At 52.1% G+C, this 22156-nt stretch overlaps 1 protein-coding gene across 2 annotated transcripts in view; it reads left to right on the top strand.

Annotated features, from left to right (window-relative positions):
• Nucleotides 1-22156, top strand: part of ZNF469 (zinc finger protein 469) — a 247542-nt gene that overhangs the window by 208370 nt on the left and 17016 nt on the right. For both annotated transcript variants that reach the window (XM_054079061.1, XM_054079060.1), the window contains 2 exons: nucleotides 6799-6974; nucleotides 21066-21135. The gene's annotated coding sequence lies outside the window, so the exon portion shown is untranslated. The remainder of the gene's footprint in view (nucleotides 1-6798; nucleotides 6975-21065; nucleotides 21136-22156) is intronic.

Below are 22156 nucleotides of genomic sequence, written 5' to 3'. Positions count from 1 at the left end.
GGTGCGACCCTGCGGTGCTGACCCTCACCCAAGAGTGCAGGGAGGGGGGTGAGAGGGGCAGCACAGCTGAGTATGGCACAGGATGCTACCGACGGCGGAACCAGTGCTGCACAAGTGGTGTCTGCGTGTGCAGGGTCTCTGTTCCATCCATCCCATTGGCATCCTCTTTGAAATTTAAGAAAAGCTAAACTTAGTGGTGGAGCGTTGCTCTTGAAATGGAAAATCTGGGCTTTTTTTGTCCATCTTCTCAGCTGACACTAATCACCAAATAGTTCTGTTGGCTCACACCTGCATTTTGCAGTAATAAAATCTTTCTCCACGGTATTCCCCCCAGCTCTAGCAGTGCAGCCAGTTATGTGCTCCCCAACAGCATTTCCACTAAGGCCAGTGCTTTATTTCGTATAAAGTCCTTGTGAACGTGTTTCGGTAGCTTCTTCTCCCTTCAGACCAGAGAAGCATTTCATTGCAATTCACTGTGACACAGTGGAGGGGATCAGCTGTCCAGGCCAGCAGCAGGGCAGCACAGTGGCTGCGCGTACAGCACCTGGCTGATCTCAGACATGTTGCTTTTCCATCAGTTCAGCATATGATGGGGACACCAGCATAACAAGAGGCAGCAATCCATCATGGCTTTGCCGAGCTCATCACCGTGTTGGGCATCTACCACTTTATATTCACCTGCACACCTATTTCACCGTGTTGTACATCCACCACCTATTTCACCTGCACATGTCGCAGCTGAAGAATCTCCTCCAGAGGAGATAAATGTTTTAATGAAAACCTGCACAACCTGTCACTGTGATTGCTGAGGTCAAGCACTGGCTTTTCATTGCCTTGAAGTACTCTCAGGGTGAGAGGAGGTGAGCTGCGATCCCAAACCTGCATTTCTCAGCTGCTCTGGCCATGATGCGTAACACCAGGCAGTGGTGTCAGGTCTTTGCCAACCACTGCACAAGGGGCTCTGCCTCTCATCCCAGTGCTTCATCACCCTCTGGCTGGAAGTCCGAAGCCCTTTTCCTGCCTGCCTTCACCTCAATTGCAAACAAGGAATTGCAAAAAAGGCAGTTGAAAGCAAGGCAATTGGAAACAAGGAATTGCAAGCACGGTGGATGTTTCCTGGAGCATCCTGGAGGGAACTCTTTCTTCATATCACAGCATTTTGCTCTTCAGGATTATTTTATTTAATTTGGAAGTAGCATAAAGCGGTGCTGTGGATGCTATGCAGGTTGGTGCAGCCGCACCCGACAGCAAATCTTCAACAGCAAAGCACTCGGCTCATGTGGAAGCCAGAGCAATGAGCCCTGGGCTTTGTCACGGTGCTCCCATGGAAGCAGGGTGCAGTGGTGCCAATAGATTAAGGCTGAGATTTAAGTCCAGTTTTAGTGCAAAAAATATGAGAATCCAGTTCAATTTATTCAACTTGTTGAAGAGCAGGCTAAAAGGGGATTGATTACAGCCTGAAATGCCACCCAGAGGGAAGGTACCTGGTGGCAGAAGCTCTCCCATCACACATGCTGCAGCATCACTGGCTCTGCTGCTGAAGCTGCAGGCTGAGCCATTGGAGCAGGAGGTGTTTTAGGAGCAGGGATAATTAATTTTGGAAGAGATTACGAAAGCTGTGGTGAATTCTCTGTCACTTCAAGAGCCCAAAGCAGACTCTGGACGCTGGTGTAAAATATCTGCTTTCATTCAACCGCAAGCTCTCGGGGCGAGGCCAGAATCCCTCGGTGAGACTTTTTTGGCCAACGATGTGCTGGAAACCAGTAACTGGCTGATCAGAGGGAAGAGTAGTAATCTTAATTTATCACGTACTTTTCATCCCAAAGCACTTCCACAGTCCGAGTGATCTTTGCTGCCAACTGGTTGTAGCAATCCTTTAGACTACCCGAGCTGAAATGTTTCCTGGGCTATGACGGCAGCAAGGGCTGTCAGGAGGCAGACACAGGTTGTTCTGAAAAATCTCCTTTTCCAGGAGAGAGAAATCCTTCCTGGGAGATGCACAAGCTGGACAGATGGAGCTCCCCGGACAGGAATGTCAGCCAGGGAGAGTTTCACAACCCTGAGTTCATGGCGAGGTCCTTGGGACAGTTACAGGGCTTGCATGGTGCGGATATGGTTTGCATCCCAATGGATTTTTCAATGTAACATCCCTCCCACGGCTGTCAGGGTGTCAGTGCCAGCAGCCCTGGCTCACAGGGGGAGCAAGCTGGGAAATTTTGTGGCATCAAAAGCCACCACACTTGGCCCGAGCAACCCTGAGATGACAGCACCAGTGATGGGAGGGCTCAGCTTGTGAAGAACATTTCAATGCAGGGCTGCATCCTGGCCGAGATGGCTCCCCGGTGGCACTGGATAAACCCTCAAGGCGAGGAAAGGCATATCTGAGTATTACACAGCTTCAGAAATCGAGGTCTTAGCCTTCTTCGCCTGTGACAGGTCTAAGCTGGGATTTTCCCTTTGCAGCTCTGAGGTTAAACAGGAGCCTCACACCCCAATGTGTGCATCCAATGTGGGATGTGCACACCCAATGGTGTGGTCTTCTGGTGATCATCTCCCTGCCGGTCTTCCCAGTCCCAACCTCCCCATGCCATGGCCTTAGATGCATCGAGCACCAACCTCTTGACTTTGCAGCTTTCAAAGCGATTCCCTGGGCAGCTGCTCCCGACTTCCTCCCCAGCCTTGCTGGGGACTTACATGAAAAGGTCATTCATAAAACCTGACGTTTTGTTTCATTGTGAATGCCCTGGTGAGGGCCTGGCTTGAACTCTGCTTTTATTCCATGCGGCTTCTATTTATTTCTCAGATGGATTAGTAAATCGACGCTGTCGCTAAACATTAGCCCAGCTGTTTCATCACTTTCCCTCTGCGAGATGACAGTTCGTTAGTGCATGGTACCCGTCAGGATGCTGCCGCCGCCTCGCTCTCTAAGCAGGGCTTTGCCTCCAGACTTGGCGGTGCCCCGCACCATCCCTACCAGCTGAATAAATGCAAGCAGCAATGAGTTAAAACTAACACAAATAAAAGGCTCCCCAGGTAACAAGTCCTTATCCAGTTATCATTTTTAGAAAAGCTAGGGGAACACATGAATAACATGAAAGGGCATCATTACCGGCACTGTTCAGGCTCTGTGACATGAGACAGAGGGAGAGTTGGTACAGTTTGGGGTTTGTGCATCCGGGAGCTGCACGTTAGCCCCCTTTGAAAGGTTTTGTGCCCTCTCTCAGCTCCTAAGTAAACCTCTCGTCCCCCTGTCAGCATTGATTTGTAACCGTACTCGTGGCATCTGGTTTTCATATGAAGGGTGGAATACAGGGGATGCTGTCTGCTCGCTTCTGCCCAGAGCGATTCATCTGGGGCTGGCTAGCCAGAAAAAAAAATGTTCCTGAAAGGCACTAATCATTGCGGAGGCGGAGGGCAGAGAAAGGATCCGCTGTGCCTGCGTGCAGCAGGATGCGAAATGAGGGGCAAGAGGGTGAGGAGGAGCTGTAGCCCACCTGGGTCCAGGCTTTGCTGCAGCCTCTGCCTCTACACAGGACAGGGATCTGGCAAATGCATCCCAGAACGTTAGGGCAGAGGAAAGGATGGGTTCACAGGAGGGATTTCAGTGGTGATTGATGGTATGTGTGCGTGGCACTTGCTCTTGTGGTCTATCTGCCCCCCTGTTTGTCCTCAGTACCCTTTCTCCACGTTGTTGGCAGCATTGGGTAGCACAGGGTGGGTCTGAGCATCCCAAACACCTCCAGAGCAGTGCCATGGGGTCTGCTCCAGCCAGCCAGTGCAAAGCCCACCCACACGGCACAAGGCTGGGGGCATTCAGGCTTTTGCAGGGTCTTTGAGGTTTTGCTAGTGGGTGAAACGGGATTGTTTCAATGTGGTGTGGTCAGAGCCTGCTTTATGAAACGGGCAGTCTGCTCTTACCCTCTCAGCGATGGCATTTGGAAAGCCAAGAGGAAAGCCTCTGCCTAGAGTCAGCTCAGGGCACCAGCACTGCCCATGGCTTCTTCTTGTGTTGGTTGGCTTTGACTCTTTTATTGCACACAGCCATTTTGCTGCCATTTCTTGGAACTTTTGAGATTCCCAGCAGGCCAAGACAGTCCCTATCCTGCAAAATGCATTAGGAAATGCCAGGCTGGCCATCTGAGAGCCACAGAGGAAGCAGCACCTTGCCCCTTTCCCTCAGTAGCCATGCAGGACCAAGGGCGCTGGGAGAAGCTGTGGGCAGAGTTCCCCACGTGTGCTGCAGGGCTCACGCTGGGTGAGCAGGGATGGGGACGTCCCAGGTGACAGTTAGTTCTTCATCCATACATAGTGGTGGCTTTGAGGAGTCCCCAAGCCCAGAGAGCCCAGCCAGGCATGGTGCCCTGGGCAAGGAACTCCCAGCCAGGTGAGGTTCACTCATTCTCGCCTTATTATTGGATCTGGAGGATGAGATGAGGCTGTTCTGCAGGGTGGCTTCTATCAAAGTCCAAATCCCAGCGCCAGCATACCAGAGCGCTGATATCAACCCCAGCAGGGACTGGCCAACTGGGAACACTTAAAACAGGGAGGATTGCAAAGCCTGCAGCCGTGTCTGTAGCTGGCACAGAAGCAGCCTTAAAAAGAAGAATATCTGCCTCTAGCTGCTGAGGCACCAGGGGCAGAGGATGCTCTCAAACTCAAGATCTGCCAGGGGGGCATCTTGCACTGGGTCATTAGTCCCCATGCTTGATTGAGTGCCCTTCTGTCCCCAGCTGCCTGCTCCATCCCAGGCTGTGCTTGCTGCCTTCCTCTTTGCTTTTGTCCTCCCTAGGAGAGGAGAAGCCAGGTACCACAGCCCCTTGGAGTTGTGCCTTGGGGCAGAGCTGGATGTACCCTGATGTGCAGGACCAGGTTCAAAGAGTGCTGGAGACTTGTGCGCTCCCTTCCCTTTGCTAGCAAACCACTTTCAGATCCCATAAATCCATTAGGGAAGCAGGTTTCAGAATAATCTATAATTTTAACACAATAGTCTTCTTTTCTTAAACCAGTAGCTGATGATCCACAGTAAGGAATGCTCCAGAGGAAGCTATTTTATTCTCCCTTCCCTCACTGGACTTGATGCAGCCTTTGATCCAGACTCCTGATGTTATCAAGTAGGAAGCTGCAGCTCTTTGAAGTGGGCTTCATGTAGTGATTTAAACTTCTGGACATTTTAAATCTTCAGCATTGGGTGCAGCTTTGGTACAGATCACACTGACTTCAGATTTGAGGACAGTAGCCACCGCGAGATGTCCAAGGGCTCAATTGGGACCATTTGCACCCCAGCTTGGGAGATTGCAGACAAAATAATAGCTTGCAGGCTGCTCGAGGAGATAAATCTTAAGGGAGAGAAATGCTTCAGGGAGCCCAGGACTGTGGCCTGGGTAACATTTGAGTGCTTCACTGTCGATTTGAACATCTGGCCCTGCCTCTGTGACCTGGGGCTATGGAAACAGGTCACATCCTGATTCCAGAGAAGCTGCACGACGTGGATGTTGCATTGATGTTTTCAGGGTTGCACTTGTCTGGGTCATCGTAAAACTCCTTCTGCATTGCTCCCATGGCTGCTTTCCCAAAATTTCACCCCCAAAATGTCTTGATTTGGAAATGCCATGGATCTGGCTGGAAGCAACAGCACAAAGCTTTCCCAAAGCAGCAGGAAATAACTCCAGGATGGGACCTGCCTCCAGCAGCCGGTGCTGGGAGCTTTACTCACCTGTACCAGATTAACAGGGACATGGACAGGCTTGGTTCAGTTTGCAAATGAATCCCACAGTGCTAACAAGGAGCACCCATGAGCCATGGGTCGTGCAGCCACCTCCTAGGACATGGGGATGAAGCAAGGTTGATTCATGCAATGCTTTAAACTGGGCTTAAATTGTAACTGTTATTGCTTGTTTATACACCTATTTTTTGGCATCCAGGGCAAGTTGTGCTGGGGTGCTGCACAGGCACAGAGCAGGAGGGGAGTTTCTGTCCCTCAAGACATCCTGAGTACTAGCTGAAATGATGCAGGTTCAGAGAGTAGGGCTGAGGGATTTCGAGGTGTTTGCAAGTGTTTGCAAGCAGTTCTTCCCCCAGCATGGGCTGAGGAGGACACAGGAATTTGGGCTATGGGCAGGTACCCTGAAGCACGGCCAGAGAACCTGTGCCAGCCTGGTGAGCCTCCCCTGGCGGAGGCAATGGGCTGGAGAGGAAGTCTTGGACATCAAGTCTGGTACAAGCAGGGGCAGAGACACTGAGAGCCCCAGTGGATCTGGCTTGAGCCTTTTTGTTCTCATTCCTCATCACTCAATTAAAAAAGCAGGATGAAAATAGAGCTCAGAGATCAACAGGCTGTAAGGCCGGGAGAATGTGGCCAGTGTCCCTTGGCATACAGCACCTCTCGGATTTTGGCAGCCAGAGCACACAGCCCTCCCGAGCCTGGCAGCACCGTCAGCGAGGGGGGCTGACTGCAGGCAGGAGCGACAGCAGCACATGCAGGTGCTCGCCTTCCCCTTGCTGTGCCCTCAGTGGTCCTGGCTTTGGCAGGGACAGCACCACGGAGCTTGGATGGGAGCCCCCTGTGAATCCTGACGCAACATTCCTCTCCCAGCCAGGCTGGGAGGCTCTTCCAAAATCCGTGCAGTGGCTTTTCTGAACAGCTTCTCCATCAGAGCTTCTCCCACATAGCTCCTGTACTTTGGACTCAATATCCTAGGGTGACAGGACAATATCCCTGCAGCGACGGCTTGGAGTCCATCTCCAGCATCCCCCATGCAGTTGTTCCCCAGTGAACCACGTTCCTTTCTTTTTCCACAGATCCAGTGCCCAGTAAGCAGTTTCGAGTGGCACAGGACCAGCACAAGTGCAGGAGAATCTGCCCAGGACAATTGGGAATGGCCTCTCCAGCCTTTGGGATTTGCCACACCAGGGAGATCCCTATGTCCAGAGCTCGTGAGGAGCCCAAATAGGACAGAGGAGTCCTCAGGTGCCAGGTAGGTGATGGGGACACAGCCACCCTCTTTGGGCAGGAGACACAGAATGGGTGCCCAGAGCATGCTCACGGCTTAGCACTAGCTCCAGGCAGTGGTAAAGGATGCACGCAGCCTTGGAGTGAAGTGCATGGGTCAAGCACCGTTGTACAGCACCAAGCACCATCTGTTCGTCCTACTCCTTCCTGAGACAGCAGCAGAACTGCAACTGCCTCCTGTGGAAAGGCTGGAGAGGGGTTGGAGGAGAGAAATGGTCTAGATACAGGTCTCTGACATGATAGACCCAGAACCAAATGAGTGACTGGTGCCCCAGAATCCCAATGCCACTGCATATCCCTTGAGAGGGCCATCATGCCGTAGCAGCTGTTTATTTGTTTCCCATCAGCCCAATCAAGGGATGCTAATGAATTGCTGCCAGGAGGGGCAGGCAAAACAGCAGGCTCTGCCCTGATCAATGTCCTGCTGGAGGAAGGGTTCTCTCTGAAGGACTAATCTCAATACCCACTGCTTGCCACTTCGTGCTGAGGTTGATTTCCCATGTCAAGGGTGGGTGATCCCAGCACCACTGCCTTGCTCCCCAGAGAAAATTCCTCAGGTTTCCTGATAGTGTAAAGATGCTGGACATTGCATGAGCCCATACTGCGTCTTCTTCATTCTTAGCACCAAATCTAAAGCCTCATGTGGTTTTTCAGGACAGAAAATCATTATTTTTCTCCCCCTCACAAGCAGCATCTCCAGCTTCACAGCAAAGTCAGGGATTGAACTTTTGTCCTGCAAACAGAAATGGCTTTAATTGTGCCCCCATAAAGCAGCTCAAGCTCTTTCCTTCAGGAAGCTTCATGAGGAAGATGGAAAATAGGCCCTTAATGCCTTAAGAATTTTCCCCTCTTCCCCAGCCCATCTTCCTTTCCATCAACTTTTAAGCTCATCCAAAAACTGCAGCCCTCTGTTTCTATACATTGATGGCAGCACAGGGAGGCTGCAGCTTTGCCAGCAGCACAGGATTTCCATTGAGTTCTAAGTGGAAGCAAATGGTTTAAAAGGAAATTAAATTTACAGCTCTATAAAAAATGCATTTTATTGCTTTGCCTGTCGTTTGGTAGGGGCAGGGAGATAAAGGAATGCTTTGCATTTGTCTCTTGCCTTGGAGGCAGAAGGCAAAGAGAAGGAAACCCACTGATCATGCAATGGCCGGGTGGCCAGATTTGGTCCCGGCTCCTTACAAGTCCATGGCAAAAACCCAGCAGGGGGATGCTTGGAGGTGGTGCTCGCAGGTGAAGCAGGTTTCTTCATGCTCTTAAATGTTGGCTGGATGCAGCCTGAGTTTGGCTTGGAGGGCACATTCTGCCCTAAGAGACTGAACCGGGTCCCACTCCAAATCCCAGCTAAGCACTGCACTTTCTGCTTGCAGCTGCCAACGTGCACGCAGCAACACATAAGGGCTTATTTACAGGGAAACATAGCTCATCTCTAGAATTTATTGATTAGTCTCTTCCTCATGGTGTTACAGCATTGATGGGGTGCTTAAATGGCAATAAAATAGCTGTACTGGACATCTATGAAAGCCAACACTAGATTCTTCGACAGAAATAGAAGAAGAGGAGGGGTTGGTGCCTTCCTGTTAAAAGCAGAGTGGCAAAGGACTGGCCAAGGAGACGGGCTCACCTGCTGGATCCATCTGAGCCGGCATTGTGCCGTGTCCAACCGAGCCAGGAAGATACCGCAGAACAGGGGAAAGCAAATGCCAGAGGCTCACGCAGGCAGGAAGCTTGGCACAGGATGGCCGCTGGTGCAAATCCCCCAGGATTATAGGTGCCTCCCTGGCTTGCACGCAGATGGGTGCAGGAGAAGCGATCAATGGCTCAGCTGGGCTTGGTTTGAACAGCACAGCACCTGCAGCCACAGCTTTGGGGTTGCACATCACCACCATCCTAGGAATGATCCTTCCTGGGGCTGCCAGCTCTGAGGAGAGCCAGTGGGAGAAGGTGGGGTGATGTCTTTCCCTATTGCCACCTCGCTCAAAGCCCAAGCACAAGCCAAGGGCCAAGGAGTAATATGCCAGCAGGTCTGTGTGAGGTGGGCAAAGGCGCTTTGCCTCTTCCAGCACTGCCTGAGCTACAAAGTAAGCGTGCAGAGGCTCTTGGCCCTCCAGAGGAGGAACCTCCCCCAGCTCCAGCCCTCCCAGCTGTGTCAATAGAGGAGGAAGAAACAAAAGTGCTCTTTCTTCGCCTGTTGTTTATGCAGAGGGGGACAAGCCGATGGCAGTTGCACTGTGACACTGGCTGCTGGGGACAGGCGTGTGTTGGGCTCAGCTGAGCTTTCTGCAGCCTTCTGGGAAGCATTCAACAGCAGGGTGCGATGAAGGGAAATCCAGAGGCTCTGCTTTTGTATATATATGTTCTTTTGCTCGGGACTTTATTGAGAGCAGATCATTAAAGAAAGGAAGGGAATGGGCTCTCTGGCCTTTCTCTGGGCTATGACTTATACAGGTTTTATTCCCAAGCAGCATCTTTGCTGTCACCAGGGCTAGGGTGGTGGCAGATCCCTGGACTTTGCTGGGACACCTCTCCCTTCAAGGCTGTTCATGCAGGTCTCACTGTCTCCATGCCGCCGGCTGCACGCAGGCTCCCCGCTGCATGCCCTCCATTCCCACCTCCAAGTAACCTCCATCACAGGCTGTGCATGCACCACAGCCCAGAGGAAGGAGGACCAAGGACATTATGGGGACAAGACCATGATGTCCTCTCCGTTCCTTCAGCACCTTCCAAAGTGTGATCCTGCAGGCAGATCCTGGAGTGCTTTGCAAGATACGGGTAGCTCTCCATGTTGATATCTTACTAGAGAATCACCTAGCGATGCTGCCATTCCTCTCACGCTCACAAATGCACAGAGCTTGGTAGGGTTTCAGAGCAGCAGCTCATCCCTGGAAAGCCTCCTCTGCACACCCCTGGGCTGCAGACACAGGAGCTCTCCCATCGGCCTGAGTCCGAGACGAGCCCAGGTGCAGGCAGTGGCAGCCACAGCTGCCGGCCGACCCTCTGCTGCATTTCCTCTCCGGCACAGCTCCACAGCAGCCTCTCCAGACCTGACATCAGCTGTGAAAACAAGAGAAGCCGCCTTCCTGCATGGTGCAGGAGATGTGTCCGACTCCTCCGATAAAGCCCCTGCCACCGCTGCGGTGTGGAAAGCAGAGGACTCACAGTATTGGGCACACTGGGCATCTCAGACTTTGCAACAGGAGGATGCCCAGACCCGTTTGCCAACTGCTAAATATTACATATGTTTCTAGGACTGGAATTGAGATGTGAGCATTAAGCCACCGTAACTGTTCATTTTAAAGGCCCTTGCCTGAGATCAGCTGGGAGAGACTTGGAGGAAACCCCAGCCCTGGTGGGAACACAGAGCTCCCCTCATCTTTCTCCCTAGATTTGCTCCCACTTTCAGAACACTTTAAAGCTGGTATTTAAGTATTATCGTCCCTCCTTTCGGCAGCGCCATCAACCTAGAACTGTCCTGCAGAAGATTACAGACTCTGCTCCTGTTTTCTGCCTCTGTCAGAGTTGCATAGCCCTGACCAGGCTGCTGACACTGGGCGTGGGCTCCAAGTCTCCGTGAGCTTTCCTCCTCCTTGTGCTGCAGCTGGATCAATCCATGGAAGCTTCTTGCAGCCTCAGAGCTGGTGAGCATCTCTGGGAGCTTTGCTCCAGCTTAGACCCTACGGATGTGACAACATCTGCAGGCAAGAGCAGGAGACCTGAGGTGACTCTGCCCAAACTGGTGTCAGATTGGGAATACCTGAGGGGTTTTTCTCTTGGATCCTCATTTTCTTCATATACAATGATGGAGTTGACAGAGTCACCATTCCCACTAGACGCTGTGAAATCCCCAATGCAAAGCCAGTCCAGTGGCCATGTACGTCTGTCACTGTTCTGTAGGAAGCCCAACTCAACACTCTGAGGATGAGTCACACAGTAAGGAGATAAAGCAAAGTTGAGCAGAGCTATTCTGATTCACACTTTCCCTTGAAAAGCGGCAGATTTATGCTCAGCGTTTGTAGGGGCAACGCGATATAAATCAGCTGCTCTCCCATGTCAACTCCATTGCTGCTGCTGGTTCCCACGCCTATATCCATTGTAATCTTCGGGCTGACAGGGAGAAATCATTCCTGGCTGTTCCTGAGGCAATCCAGTGTGCCTTGGGCAGGAGAAAAGGAGTCCCAGAGGGAGGAGAACAATGTTTCAAAAAAAAAAAAAAAGCCTGTTGCATCATGCAGATATACATTTTGGTGGTCCCTTCTCCAGCTGGCTGCTCTGGCCAGGTCTACCTGCTGCTCTGGACCCAACGGGGCCATACATCTGTGATGGGTCAGCTTTGGGGTGCCAAGCCCGTTGTCCTCAGAGCTGTCTGTGTACATGCATCACTGAGGCAGTGATGCTCAGTGGATGCACGAGCGGGGAGTGCCAGTGAGCCAGCGTGCCTGGGTTTGCATTGCAGCTTCTGATGCTCAGCCGGTTGTTGGCAACTGGAGCCGGGGAGAGGAAAAACAATACGCAATTGCACTGCAATTAAACAGCCTCTTAATTGTAGTGCTACATATGGCTCTTCTGCTGCTTTCTAAGTTTGGTGGCATAATTACAGCAGCAGACTAAAGGCAGCATCTGTGTTCCCACTGCGCCAAGCCCTGCCTTCCAGGGATTTTGGATTTGACCATATAAATCCTGGGCTGAAAACTGGCATCTGATGAAAGGGAAAAGTAACCCCCAAACTCTGCCTGGGCTTGGTTCTGGTGAGGTATGACGGGCAAAGTCCTTGCATCTCCTGCAGCCCCTGCCATGCTTGCTGGCCCTGTCCTGGGGCAGAGGGAGGCAGCGCATTTTCCTCTTTGTAACGTGTTTTTGCAAACCAGCTTTAAAAAGAAAAAAACCAAAGTCTTGCTCTGGTCGATCATTGTAACTCTCAGTTTAGAAACAGGCGGTGAGGAAGATTAAAGGGTGGCTTGGGGGAAGGCAGGCTGGGTGTCAGGATGCTGGGGCGAACTGGAAGCAGACGCGGGTACGAGGGAGCTGTCCTCTTGCCGTGCCTCCATCTCCGTATCTCCATTCTTTCTTGAGACGACTCAGGACAGTAAAACCATTTCCCCCTGGCTGATCCAAATGCCAGTTTGTTGCTGTAGGGCTGCTTGTGCGCAGAGGTCTGGTTTAGGAGCACCCCTGCAGCATCCCTGTACCCATGAGAGGCACCAACCACCCTGGAGGGCAAGGGCACGGCAGGCAGCGGTGCCTGCCCCGCGGCGACGGGCAGCACGGGCACGGCGAGGCCAGCAGGGTGCAGGCAGACTCCCTGGCCTGTATTTCATTATTTTTATAATTTTTTTTATCCTGTGGGTTTGAGGAATCCCGAGATAAATGCCACTTTCTGTGTTAAAAGGAGGACGTCTTGGAAGGCAGGGGAGGGAAGCTGAATCGCAGCCTGTGTTTTCGGTTGGAAACGTGTCTCGGGTCCCGAATGTTTTCCGTCACACAAGCGGGTTTGTGTGGGTTCACCTGGGCAGGAAGCGGTGGGGTAAAGCGATACCCCACGGGGTGCAGGCGGCCCTTCTCCAACACCCCCTTTCCCTAAACCCGATAGCAGCCGGCGGCTGTTAATGAAATAAGCAGTCACTTTACAGCAGCTCTTGCACCATGTGCGAAAATTATTAGTTGCAATCTTTAGTTGAAAAAACCAAGGAAAAGGAGCGTGGCAGATGGGAGATGCATGAAGTTATTTGCTCAGCAGCCCCATCCCCATGCCAGCACGAATATTCCACCCGGCTTCCCCCTGCAAATATCTCCTGCCTGCTTCCAGCAGCCTTAAATCTCCAGGTGAAGGAAAAAAAGACCTCTTGGTCTGTGAATTCACTGTAAAAGTATGCAGGATTTAGTAATACTGCATTACCACTCGTTCGGTCATTGTTAAATAGCTGAAGGAAATAAATTGTTTCCGGTGTCCTTCGTATTAGGTATTGTCTGGGATGGTTTTTGCGGGGAGGAAAAATAATCCCAGGATAAGCATGGCCTGTCAGACAGGGAGTGATGTCCTGAACCCCTGCCCTCTCCTACCAGCATCTGCCCGCCACTGGGGTCTGAGAGAAACCACTAAGAATGGGTTTCACCTACTTCTCAGAAGCAAGATTTAAAAAAAACTTTTGTCACTGTTTGGAAGAATTCAGTTTTCCAGCCAAAATATAAAAATACAGGTTTTTTTTCTAGACTCCTGGAGGGTCGGTGTGGTGCTAGGAGGTTGTGTTCTTTTTCATTTCTGCTTCAGTGGCTGAGGATGAGGGAAGGGATGGAGGACACAGGAAAGCGTGGAGCCCGGTTCCTGGATGCTGCCTGCCCCAGGCTGCGGGCCATGGTCAGATCCCCACCCACTTTGTGCTTGTAGCATCACTTCATCACTGGGATTCAGCCCCGAGAGCGGCTGCATCTGCATTTTCCCTGTGGGAAGGGCAGCAGCATCCTTTCCTCTGACCTGGTCTTCCTGAGACAACCCTGCTGTGCCTGAAAATGACACCCCAAAAGAGAAGGGAAATTCCCAATCCTTGTTTTGTGTTTTGCAAGCACACATGAAGAAGGGATCTTGTCCCAGACCTGTACCTGGAGTGATGCAACAGGGAGGGACTTGGGCTTCGAGCTCTTTTCCGCTCTGTGCAGCACCAGCAAAAGGAAGATCTTTGCAGGATGCCATTTTTCAGCCCTCTGGAACATCCTCTGCTAATTTTTTTTGACTAATGAAAGAAAAATACAGTGGTATGAGGAAGGGGATTTTGTCACTTGTTGTGTCCCTGGAGAAAAAGCGCCTCCTGAGCAAACAGAGCCTGAGCTTGTCCCGGCAATGAATATCGGCATTATTCAACTACTCTCATTCACGGATAGTGCCTGGTGTAAAAGAAAAAGAAGAAAATAAAAGCAGAAGAAATAGCGCAGAGCCTCTCTGTGGGTTTTTACCACCTTGGTATCGCCTGGCTTGTGTCCTCTCCTGCCACAGGTGGGACATCTGCCATGGGTCCCTACATCTGCCACCCAACAGCTGGACCAGCAGGAAGGGCTGCGTGTGCCTGGAAACCCATCGGCAAAATGCTTTTCATTACTCACTCTTTGAAGTTTCAGGCATGTGCCAGACTTGTGTTCGGCACCTGCAGACGAACCTGACCCAAGCAGCTGCCCAGCTCTGATGTTTTGTGGCGCAGGAGGATCTCTGCTGCCCCAGGATGCCATTACCCTCCTGGAGAGGGGCTGGAAGGGACCAGACTCATGGGAGGGACAACAGAAAGCATGGCTGGATTTTGGTCCAGCTTCTCCTCTCCCCACAAACCAGCGATGCACCAGCAGGACGTGCAAACCCATCCCGCTTTTATATTACTGATGCTTTGACATGTCCACACATCACGCTGGCAGGATGAGGATAACCGAGCTGCTGCCACCCTGGGTGCTGCCCACCAGGGGCAACCATTCTTTGCTCTCCAGGTGGTGCTGCCGGGGCAGTGCAACCCATCTGACTGCACCAGCATCTTTACGAAGCAGCCGATTGAAGCTCGCCATGAATGTCCCTCTGTTCACCAGCCTTTTCAAAGCTCTGGACGTTTTTCTTGCCCCCAAGCATTCCTGTTCCCATTGAGAACAGACAGCAGCTCTCAGCACCAACACGCACAGCCAGGTGCGGTGGGAAGGGCTGCACCAGAAGCTCTTTTTTAGGGGTCCCACTGCCAAAAATGCAACATTCCCAGTGTACCTACGCCCCGGCATGGGCTAAAAGATCACACTGGAGTGTCCAGTGCATTTTAGCAGCTCAGACACAATAGAGCTGTAGGACCTGCCGAGGAGCTTCAGTGATGCTGGAGACTGACATTGAGCCCTTTCATAAACCTCTGACCCCTGTGGTTTCCTGCGTGGCACATCCCTTCTGGTTTCAAAGGGCCATGAATCCCAGGCAAGAAGGTGGTGGCAAGCTCAGCTTCAGGCAGCAGCCCCAGCCAGGAAAAAAGGTTGTTTTCAAGCAAACTGGATTGTTCTCCATCAGAATCATAACACTCAACTCCCACCTCCCATGGGCACAGCTCCAGTCATGAAGCAGCACCTACGTGTGCATCCCAACCCCACGGGTGAGAAAGGGAGCCTGAAGAGGAGGACACCCCAAAATTCCCAAGCTGCCTTCTTGCTTTCTGGGATGCAACTCCCTCCCCACAAGCACTCCCCTTCCTTCCAGTCCATGAGGCCTCTACTTACCCATCAGCATGAGGAGGATGGCAAGCTGACACTTCCCTGCCAGAAGTCTGTGCGCCAGAGTACACAGACAGGATAGCACACACCGGTCACTCCAGCCACAAGTCCACCAGGGATCAGCCAAATCTGCCTGTCCCAGTGAGAGACATCTCTGTACAGGGCATCTTCCAATCAGCCTTTGCATTTAGTTCAATATCTTGTTTGCTTTCTACTCCCTGAGCTAAGCATCAGGGCTTTTGCAGGGACAGTCTGGGGTTAAAGCAAACCTTGCAGTGATCGTGGTCTCGGGTTCTTATGCAGTCTACAGAGTGATTTCAAGCAAAGCCATGCATGGGGCTGCTCCCCTCTGTGCCCTGGCTGTAATCAGATCTATCCCACAGCAAGCAAGCATTTGTATTTGCAGCATTTTCTGAATGTTTTGCATTTGGGAGACACACGAGGAATGTCTGCTGGGGAGGACAAACAGCCTGCAAAAGAGTGAGGCACTGGTGTCTGCCTGGGCTGCGTGCTGGGGACTTGACCCCTTTCCCCAGGACTGTCCCTGCTTTGGTCCCACTTCAAATCCCACAGCGTTCCTGGCGCAAAAAATTCATTTTTAACAGTGAAAGAGAAACTACTGTTTCTACCAACACTTTCCCACTGCACACTCCCCCGGGATCAGTCTCCCACAGAGCATCTCCTGGTCTCCACCTTGAGCCCTGAAATAGCAGCCGAACATTATTTGGGAGAAGGTGGCTGCTGGAGCATCGCTCGGTCTCACCATCCCCAGCCTTCTCCTCCCTGAACGCCCCCATCCAAAGTTGGCACCGTGCCGGACGGCTGCTTGCAGACACCTTTGCTTCCCTCTGCAGGAAATCTCCATAAATTGCAAGTCGGCCTCTTTGCATCCCATTATCCCAAGAGCTGGACCCCATCAGAGATGGAGCTGCTGCCGGGGGGACACCAAGTTCATGTCTGCATGGCGTGGCCTGCTAGAGCCACTGGCTACTTTTATCTCCATCGCTTGACTATTATACTTAATCAGGAAGGGGGGATATAATGATTTTTTTAAATCCACTTTTCTTTTATACAGAGCAAATTATAATCACTTTTAATTGAAAAAAAAAGCTGATAATATTCTGAACCGAATTTCTGGAAGAGAATAATTAACAGTGCAATAAATCCCCAAAGGAAATGCTCATTAATCTTGTCTTTCAGAAGCAAATTTCAGAAGAGAGCTTATTTAAAACATTGCTAATAATTATAGGAAAGTTGACAGCTTAAAAGCTTCCAAATCGAGCAGAGGTCTCCTCCTATCAGATCCTGCAGTAACTGGTTCAGGCTGGACAGGAGCTCTCTGGGCTGGGGTGGCTGCTGTGGCTTTTGGGTACCACCAGTGATGGGTGGGACTCCTCTGGATGGTGCCAAGTGGGTAACGGGGGTTGAGGAGTCTGTGTCACCAGGGCTGAGCTCCCACTGAGGGTCATCCCTCCTGCCTGAGCTCAGGGAGAAGCACGGGGGGTGACAAGATCACCTAAACCAGCTTGGTGGGTGCTCTCAGAGCATCCGTGGTGGGGCTGCTGGTCGGTGCCGTGATGATCTCATGCTGCCCATGGTTCTTGTGCTGCCCATGGGCTGTCTAAGCCTCGGTGTGAAATACCGCTCTTTTTGTCTGCCAAAACCAGGTCTCTGTGGCCATTGCACCCTTTAAGCAAGAGCAGCATGGGAAGGAATAATAGGATTTCACTGCTCTTGCAGGGAAGGTGGCAGTTGCTCAGTACGTTTGCTGTGGCTCAGCAAGACCGGTGTCACCAGGACTCACTGTCATCAACAGGATAAGACCTGCAGGGAAGTGTCCTTCCCCGGTTGCTCACATGTGAGACCCTGTTGGGTGAGGGCAGGATTTGTGCCGTTGCTGACATACATCCAGCCAACCCCAACTGAAGTCTGTGAGTGCGTTAATTGCAATGAGCCAATTAATTTCACTCGCAAATACGTGTGTGTGTGCGTGTCTGCCCAAAGGCAGAACTGGCCAAATGAACGTGGGGCTGATTCTGATCTGTTGTACCCCCCTGTCCCCATCTCTGAGCAGCCGCTCTGGCAGCCGTGCTGCTGAGTGAAGAGGAGGAAAAGGATGCCAAAAGGACAACGAGCTAAATGAGGCTTGGGTGAAAATACTGGCAATGTGCTCATTGCTCTCAAGTTTCCTGTCCCCATTTGACCAGGACTGGGAGTGGGAGCAGAGGAGAAGGCAGCTTGGAGCAGACCCAGGCTCCACCAGAAGGAAGGAAACATGATATTGGCCTGGGAATGGTGTCATTGCCTGTGCTCTTTTATTCTGTTTGGGGGGGGTCAAGAAGGCTATGAGGGAAATGCAGAGCAGGGCCGTATCCCAGGAAAGTGGGGCAAGGGGGGTATGGTGATGTGGAGCACTGACATGCCGTGCTGTGGTGATACCCAAAGAGGTCAGGTGGGGCTGGAGGCATCCAAGGTGATGCCGTTGGGCTCCCTTTCCCCCAGATCCATCCTTTATCTTCGTCTCTGGCGGCACACATAATCATTTCTCCCCGTCTTCCACCAGCTCCCCTTCAGCATCCTGTGCACAGGGCTGTCAGTGGACAAATTTTTGTTACGTTTAGAACAAGAGGTAACTTCTCCCTTTTGGCTTATGCAAATCCACTCTGCTTTGATAACGGATCTGCCCAGGTCACACGGACCTGGGGAGATGGTGAGATTTCATCGCAGCAATATTTAATACCTCTTCAAGGCCCCAGTGAAAGAGAGCACTTAATCCCATGCTTAATTTCATTTCTGTGCCTTAAAATACTGAGCGATGTGCTCATCTCAAAGCGATGGCCTGGGCCCACTCAGGCACGCTGTGGTTCTCCAAATAAACAGGACAGCAGCAAGATTTTGGCAGAAAGTTGAATACGGGCTGCAGTCCATCCTGCTCTGTCCATTTGTGCCCTGGCAGGATGCGACCTGGTTGTCGGGGCGCCTGCAGGGTGATTCAGGCTGTGCTGGTACGCAGAGCCCTTCACCTCCCCCAGCGGGACACCAACTTGCTTTTATCCTTCCGATCTTCTACTTTAATCACTCCAAGGGATGTCTAGAGGAGTTAATTTGGGAATGGGGGGGGAGTTGTTATTTTTTTTTGCTGTGCTCTTCTGCCCGTGTTTCACCCTGCCCCAGGCAGGTCCTGCTGCATCAGGGACCCCTAAGGGTTCCTGCGGTCCCCTCCCGCCTGCTCTTTGTCATCCAAAGCCATCATTTTCATTAGGCAGCTGCTTGGTACCTCGCTGCCCCACGCGCCTTTTATCTGCATTCTGTTAAATGATCTCAAATATGTGATATGATAAAGACAAACAAACACCCGTTCAATTTAGTTCACCCTAATGCCAGACTCTACTTTTACCAAAGTAATTAAGATTAATGCAGTTGATAATTTAGGAAGCATTCTTAAATGTACCCTTCTGGCAGCATCTAACATGTAATTTTACCTTAGAAGATTTATCGGAGCACTTAGGTAACAGATAGTTCCTTAGCAAACAGGAGCATTTAGAAGGAAAATGAAAGATTAATATTTCTTAAATAAATGTCAAAATAAGTCATTCTTTATTACAGTCCTACAAAGATGTTGTTGGCAGGCCCAGCCCCTCTGCTGATTCCCGGGGGAGATTAAACCCGCCGCAGTCTCGGAGGCGCAGTGAGCAGGAAGGGAGGAGGTCTCAGATGTCCGATGCCGCTGTTTTTTCAGGGAAGCAGATGCTTTGAAGGGCTTTGCTCACCCATGCCAAAGAACACCAGAACCAGGCCAGCCCCTTGCTTTGGGGGGCAGTTTGGGAGGTGACCCTGACCTTACTCCAACCCATCCCCATTCATCCCGGCGGCTCCCAGCCCCAGTCAGCACACCCCAGCTGCCTTTCGACCCTGCAACGGTGGAGAAGCTGAGCTAAACCTCCAGAGAGCCTCGTCGCTCTCTATCACCAGCCATCTTATTTCCTTTGGAAAAGACTCAGAGACCATTGTCCATAGCTTGGGATGGCACCGGAGCAAGTGGCTGATTGACACCCAGCTCCTGTGACCGCCCAGCCAGGGCATTATGGGATTTTCTTTGCCAGGCCACTGTGATCCATCCATCCCTTTTGGTGCAGACATCAGGTTGGGATGACCTTCAGCTGCGGCTGAGCCATATCCTGTGTCTTCTCCTTTCCTCCCACCCCAGCCACCTCGTCTGTGCAGTCTCCCATGGGGCATCCTATCTGCCAGACGTGCAACCTCCTCTCGCAGCACCTCAGGGTCAGCTGGTGTGAAGATCCAGGAGGGAACCCAGGCACTGCACCAAGACACTGGCTCGCAACACCCTCCTATTTCACAGGGTGCCCAGGGAGCTGCCAAGATCAGCCGTGACCACCCAGGGACCTGTCCTCCTCCACTATTTTTCATTATAAATTGAGGAAGGATTAAGACTGTTTGCAAAATCTGGATCCTGAGCAAAAGTTGGATTCTTACCAGCTAGGAAATTCAAACCTATTCAGATCCAGAAAATCAATTTTGGATCATTCTGAGCAAGAAACAAACTCACTGAATAACCTTCCAACTTCTCCTTGGGCCAGAAAAATCTGCTGGAAACAACTTCTCATGGTGCTTCTTGCCCCGATGCAGCCAGACCAGACTATCCAGGAGTGTGTGTGTGTGTGTGTGTGTGTACACACCCCCAGCGTCTTCCCCAGTCACTCTTTCAAAGTCCTTTTCAAGCTGTTGGCACCAGGGCTCAGCTCCTTCCTGCTGTGGTTTCTGCCCAAGGGATGCTCCTGCCTCCCTCCAGCCTTTCTCAGAAAGAGCCTCTGTCCATCCCCAAATGTGTCCCTTTGCTCCTGGGCAGTCCCTATGCCAGCCTCCCTCCTCAGGGACAAGCAGGGACCAGGGCTGGCAAGGGAAGTGTCACATCTGCCCTGGTGAGATGCTCCCACCCGCTGCATCGTGCCTGGGCAGGAACCAGACCTCTCACCCTACTTTTGTCTTTGCTTGATTGGGAAATGTGTCAATATCAGGACAAGTTTTGATGTGTCTGGATACGACCCACGCACTCTGGAGGAGCAGCGAGAGTGGGCTAACTCCAGGCTGGACCTGGGGCTGGAAGGGATCCCTTAAAATCCCTCCTTTTTCCCATCTCTCTTCCAAGGTGCAATGTAGGCAAGTACCATTTAAGGAGCGTGGCCTGAAAGAAGTGATATGGGATGGAGATGGAGCAGGAGGTGGGTTGCTCTTCCACCACTTGCCTGCCTGCCTGGGACTGGACATTATGGGGACCAGCACATCACCACCCGGCCAGGGGTCACTGAGGGTTGGAGACGGCAGGGGGGACCTGAGCTCATCGCTGGGTGCAGGAGCAGGCCTGGCTGGCAGCAGGCTGGCAGCAGCCCCACAGCTGCTCTTGGCACCTGCAGGAGGACCTGAGCGCACCTAGGGCTGTGGTTTGGGGTTTGGCTGTCCGCAATCTTCCCTTCCTCCTCCTCACACCAGAAAGGCCGTTTCCTGCCTTTTGGAGCCATATCCTGACCACGGTTACGATGAACCCCTGCAAGGTGGGATGCAGGAGACAGGGTGCAGAAGAGAGGGAGGCGGGACCCCATCTCCATCCATGCCTCAGTTTCCTCACTCCTACAGCACCCGACAACCACGTGCCTGGCCAAAGCCACCAGTCTGTGGGGGACTCAGCTGGGGGCAGCTGTGAAGGGGCATTTGGGGGTGGATACCCCTCCTTTTGGCAGCTGAGCTTTCCGTACTCGTCGTGGTGCTGGCAGCCAAGCCAAACACAGATTCCTGACGTGTTTTTTTCTTTCCTTTGCAGCCAAGAAATTCATATTTCATGGGAGGTGAAAGTGAGTCCCAGCAGTAGCTGAGCAGCAGAGGGTGCCAAGGTACGGCCAGCTGACAGCACAGGGTCGGATGCTATTTTTGGGAGCTGATACTTTTCTCCTCATCCCCAACATGCTCAGGGAATGCCCCCAGCCCTCCCAAGCCCCAGCTGCAGGGATGCTCAGGGACCTCCCTGGCTGCTCTTCTGGCCCTGCAGCAATCCGGCTGCAAGGCACAGAAAGTTTAAAGAGGCACCAGGCTTGGAGAAGGGGCCAGTTCACAAGGGAGAGGGATTTTTCACATTCCCGGCCAAAGTTGTGGCTAGATAGGATTGACCCACCTCGCTAGGATTTAAATCCTTTAGGCAGTGGTTATATGCTCCTTTTTGGGACCAAAAACCCTAAGCATGTTCAAAGTCACCCCCATATCTCCTGGAGCCTGTGAAAGCCTGCAGAGCTGGAGGGGTTCGTTTTGAGACCCCCTCAAACCTATCTCCTGCCCATCTCCTTCCCGCCAGCCACACTGAAGGGGTTTTGTCTGGTTGATGCCACCCAACCCACACCTCAATTTTTCTTCCACCCACTCCCATGCCTGTCCCTGAGCCACCGTTGCCGAAACCGCAGTGTCATGCCATGATACCCACCCAGATAACAGCAGCCCCAGCCCAGGATGGTTATTTATTCATCTTGCAGGAGCAGCCTGTGAGCTTGTGCGTGCCAAACCTCAACTGGAGCTGCGGTCCCAGGATCCCCACCCCAACCAGTGCCCCTTACAGCCAGCCCTGCACGTCTTCCAGCTCCATCAGGGCTTCGCTGGACCAGGCACCGAACATACAAATAGCAAGAACAGTCCCTGCCTTGCTAATCTCAACAGACGATACAGGGAGCAGATAGGCGAGGGGAAGCATTATCGGGCCTGATTTACAGATGGAGGGCTGAGTCACCGTGATTAACTGACTTACCCAAGGTCATGCAAGGGAGAGGCCAAGCCGAGTGCTGAACCCGGCTCTCCCGAGTCCCCCAGCAAGGCCAGCCCTCTGCTCCCCACCATGGGGAAGGAGTTTTGCCTTGCATCCGGAGTGAT

This window comes from Cuculus canorus, chromosome 13 (genome assembly GCF_017976375.1).
Source record: "Cuculus canorus isolate bCucCan1 chromosome 13, bCucCan1.pri, whole genome shotgun sequence".
NCBI lineage: Eukaryota > Metazoa > Chordata > Aves > Cuculiformes > Cuculidae > Cuculus > Cuculus canorus.
The sequence above is the reverse complement of the archived record's forward strand: the minus strand, read 5'-3'. Positions and strand labels throughout refer to the sequence as shown.